Below are 5,175 nucleotides of genomic sequence, written 5' to 3'. Positions count from 1 at the left end.
GAAATGTGTGCAGTGACAGTGAAAGGAGAAAGTGCAAGATTTAAAGAGTAGAACAAGATGAAGGAGAATACAGAGATAGTTAACATAACTGTGATTGTAATTGGGATGAATATAGCCATAAAATGGAAGCAGATAACAGAGTGGATTAAAAACTTGAATCCTAAGATATGTTGTTTACAAGAAACACATTTGACATACACAAATAGACATAGAGAGTAAAGGTAAGGAGAAAGTGCCAAATCTATTGGGCTTCAGCTAAAAAAGAAAAGCAGGAACTGCATTTATGATCTCAGACAAAGCTAACAGGAAATAGATCTTATTAACAGAAATAAGGATGGTAATTACAACATAATAAAAGGCAGTCTAGCTATTGAGGCTCTATTGGTACATAACTTTTATGTACCAAGTAGTGTAACCTCCTGATTTTAAAAGTAGATACTATGGGAAAGTAGGGAGGAAACTGACAAGAAAACTATACTGATCAGGGACTTCAACCTTCCCCTATTACAACTAGATAAACATCACCAAAAAATTTAAAAAAAGAGTAAATAAAGTGAATGAAATTTTAGAAAAATTATATTTAGATATCTGGCAAAAATTAAATGGAGTAAAAAAGGAATATACCTTCTTTTCAGTAGCACATAGAACAAAGGAAAAATCAGGTCATAAAAATTGCAAAACCAAATGCAAAAAAAAGCAGAAATAATAAATGAGACCTGTTCATATCATAATGCAATAAAAAGTATAATCAATGAGTGTTAATAGAAAGAAAAATTAAAAATTTATTGGAAACTGCCTTATTCTTTAAAAGAGGTAACTTAAATCATAGAAAGAATGATTTTATTTTTATTTTATTTTTAAATGTATTTATTTAATTAATTTAGAGTATTTTTCCATCAATACGTGATTCATGTTCTAATGACAATCTGGAGACAACATTTCAAAGTTATGGTAAAATAGCCAAATCAAGACTTGGGGACATTTTATATCCCTGAATGCTTATATCAATTAAATAGAGAAAAAGAAGACAAATTAATTGGGTATACAACTAAAATAACTACAAAAAGAACAAACTAATAGTCTTCAAGAACAGACAAAATTGGAAATCAACTGAGAAATTAGTAAAATTAAAAATAAGAACTATTAAACTAATAAATAAGACTGAGAGTTGGTTTTCTGAAGGAAAAAAACCCAACAAAATAAATAAAGCATTGGTTAATTTCATTTAAAAAAGGAAAGAAGAGAATGAAATTAACAGTACCAAAGTTGAAAAGGGCAAATTCACTGGCAATGAAGAAGAAATTAAAGCATTAGGAGCTATTATATTACAATAAATTTGACAATGTAGGTGAAATGGATGAATATTTACAAAAAAAGAGAAAATAGAAAGCTTAAAAAAGCCTATCTCAGAAAAAGAAATTGAAGAAGCTATCAATACCTCATAGAATCTCTTAATGGAAATGGAGTAAGCAAGCAAGGCCTGCAGAATGGTTTCTGTTGTATTTTACTTTTCTCTCATGATCCCTTCCTTCTTTTTTATGTCCAGGACTTCCAGTTCCTAGAGAAGATTTTATCTCCTATTTTCAGCAAGGAGAAGCACCATGGCTGCTAGAGCAAAAAGGCCCAAGAAGCTCCTGTCCAGGTGAGTGAAATGAAAACAGGTGGCTAAAGGCTGTTATCCCAATTGACTTTTATCTGTTTTAGTAGAGAGTGTTAGACTTGGAAGCTGGCAGACCAATACTGAATCTTGCTTTTCATTTCCTGAGAGATGGATAATGTACTCAGTATAGAGGAGACATGATATATGGTAGATCTTGAAATAACATGAATATTAAGTATATCTGCACTAAATGACATAATATCTTTGCAGCTGTAAAGAAAAGAAGAAAACCTATATTCCACTTTGAAAATTACTGCATGAGAATTAAAAAGAATGAAGTTGTTTCCCTGTTTGACATATAAAATTTACCAAGAATGATCATGTGATAGTACCTCCAAAATGATGAGAACAAAATATCTGAAAGGTTACCTGAGATTGATAAAATTATAAGAATAATTATCAAGTGATTTTTTAAGTAAAGATAGAAAGGGCAATGGAGAAAGATTGTCTTATACTGTGGTCAGAGCATGTTCAGACACAGGGTTTGAGTTGTAGTCTGGCAGCAAGGAAATTGTTTAGGTCACTTTTCCATTGTTTACTCATGGACATGAGTTGTCAAGTATGATAAGAATCTTGGGTCTGCCTGTGTCATTGGTCCCTTGTGTGTTTCCATTGTTATTGTATGTGAAAATCTTTCTAAAATCATCCATCTTGCAATTATGACCAAATGGTGTATCCAAAGACTGATTCTGTTTGTTTAAGTTTGAAAACTCCTTTTTGCTTGGGGACATAGAATAAAAATTAGTTTACTTTCTGCCATGAGATGAAAGAACTTACATTTATGTGGTTCTATGTATCTTCCTTCTGTGCTTATATTATTTTTTTTTCAGAGACAGAGACTAATTTTGAAGTGAAGGAGATGCTTACCAAGCTGAACCTTTTTGTGGAAGGATCTGACTTCCAAAGATGCATGAATGAGGGTTTCTCTGGCTTCATTTTGAGAGAAATCTGGGACTCTAATATCAAGGGAAATAAAAATCCAAAGAGTGACTGTGAATTTGATAAAACTGCAGAGAAATTCAGTCAATATTCAATCCTAAATGAGTATACCAAATTGACTTCAAGAAATGACTGTTGTCAGGTTAGTAAATACAGCAAAGGCTTTCTTGAAGAAATGGGACTTGTTCAGACTCCAGAGAAAACTCCTGAAATTCTCATGTATCTAGGTAACGTTGTGGGAATGACCTTTGGCTCTACTTTAGACCTCATTAGACACCCTAAAACTAAACATGTAGAGATGGGTTTTGTGAATAATAAAGATGGGAGACCTTTCAGTCAGAACTCTGAGCTTGGTTCACATCAAATAATCCATTGTGGAAAAAAACCTTATGAATGTAAACAATGTGGAAAGGCTTTCACACACAGGGGCTCTCTTGCTGCACATCAGCGAATCCACACTGGAGAAAGACCTTATGAATGTAAACAGTGTGGAAAGACTTTCACTCGAAGTGGCCATGTTACTGCACATCAGAGAATCCACACTGGAGAGAAACCTTATGAATGTAAACAATGTGGAAAGGCTTTCACTCGAAGTGGCTATCTTTTTATACATCAGAGAATCCACACTGGAGAGAAACCTTTTGAATGTAAGCAATGTGGAAGGACTTTTATAGAAAGGAGCTCTCTTGCTACACATCAGAGAATCCACACTGGAGAAAAACCTTATGAATGTAAACAATGTGGAAAGGCTTTCACTTGCAGTGGCTATCTTGCTACACATCAGAGAATCCACATTGGAGAGAAACCTTATGAATGTAAACAATGTGGAAAGGCTTTCACTTGGAGTGACCATCTTGCTGCACATCAGAGAATCCACACTGGAGAGAAACCTTATGACTGTAAACACTGTGGAAAGACTTTTACATTGAAGGGCTCTCTTGCTAAACATCAGAGAATCCATACTGGAGAGAAACCTTATGACTGTAAACACTGTGGAAAGACTTTCACACAGAAGAGCAGTATTGCTGCACATCAAAGAATCCATACTGGAGAGAAACCTTATGAATGTAAACACTGTGAAAAAGCTTTTACAGTAAGGAGCCAACTTGTTGCACATCAGAGAATCCACACTGGAGAGAAACCTTATGACTGTAAACACTGTGGAAAAGCTTTTACATCAAGGGGCAATCTTGCTGCACATCAGAGAATCCACACTGGAGAGAAACCTTATCAATGTAAACAATGTGAAAAGGCTTTTATAGAAAAGGGCTCTCTTGCTAGACATCAGAGAATCCACACTGGAGAGAAACCTTATGACTGTAAACACTGTGGAAAGGCTTTTACAGAGAGGGGCTCTCTCGCTAGACATCAGAGAATCCACACTGGAGAGAAACCTTATGACTGTAAACATTGTGGAAAGGCTTTTACAGAGAGGGGCTCTCTTTCTAGACATCAGAGAATCCACATTGGAGAGAAATCTTATGAATGTAAATAGTGTGGAAGGGCTTTCACAGAGGATTTATCTGGCTAAATATCAGAGTATCCACACTGGAGGGAAACTTTATGGATTTAATAAGTTTGGATTGACTTTCACATGAAACTTCACAGTTGCTTCATGTCCCAAAAGCTTCACTGGAGGGAAACCTTAATAGTAGAGAGGCTAAGCTTATAGTTGACACTTTTAGATTGTTTAACATAAGAGGATTCACACTAGAGAGAAACTTTGGGAATATGATCAATGTGGTAAGGCCTTCAGGAATAATCATCTCTTATTATCAACCTAGAATTCCTTTTGGATGCAAATTTTATTAGTGTTGTGAATAAAGAAAGATTTTGAAATGGAGAATTCAGAGCTTGTTCAGGTTGAGAAAATGTCTTCTGAACAGACTAGTTCCAGATGGATTCCCTGTAGGAAGGCTTTCAGCCAGAGATCATTCCTTCATATTAGTGAATTTATAGTGCAGAGAAACCTAAAGACTGTGTTCAAAGTGTATGTCTTTTCCTCGGGAAGATGGTAATCACTATTATTTAGAGAAATGCAAATTATAATAAGTGTGAGGGAGGACCCCCAAATCTATTAGATTGACTTATGAAAGAAAAAGAAAGTGACAGAAATTGGAGATGTTGGAAAATTGAGATACTCATGATGTATTGGGGGAGTTGTGAACTGATTCATCCAAGAGCACTTTTATACCATGTCCAAAGGGCATTAGAAAAAGAAAAAGGAATAAGACTATAAAGATTAAAGGAGGAAAAAAAAACATTAAAGCTGCTCTTTTGGGGGTGATGAAAGAATTAGAATGTAAGAGGAAACTCATTAATGGGAAATGGCTCAGTAAATTGTTGCATATGATTGTAATGGAATTCTATTGTTTTATAATTAATGAGGAGAAGGAAAAGCTCAGAAAAACCTGGAAATACTTGAGAATTGATGCAGACTGAATTTAGCATAACTAGGAGGACACTGCACGTTGTGACAGCAAGATTATATGCAGAATGTAGCCCCTAGTAGTGAGAGTGAACCCCATTTTGCAAAGTGTCTGACAAGTCATGGTCTGGCCAGAATCAATCATACA

At 34.9% G+C, this 5,175-nt stretch overlaps 1 pseudogene; it reads left to right on the top strand.

Moving 5' to 3' along the window:
- Positions 1-2,897: 2,897 nt before the first annotated feature.
- LOC123240692 lies at positions 2,898-4,130 on the top strand (annotated as a pseudogene).
- Positions 4,131-5,175: the final 1,045 nt, after the last annotated feature.

This window comes from Gracilinanus agilis, chromosome 3 (assembly GCF_016433145.1).
Source record: "Gracilinanus agilis isolate LMUSP501 chromosome 3, AgileGrace, whole genome shotgun sequence".
Classification (NCBI taxonomy): Eukaryota; Metazoa; Chordata; class Mammalia; order Didelphimorphia; family Didelphidae; genus Gracilinanus; species Gracilinanus agilis.
This window is presented reverse-complemented; position numbering and strand designations above follow the sequence as displayed.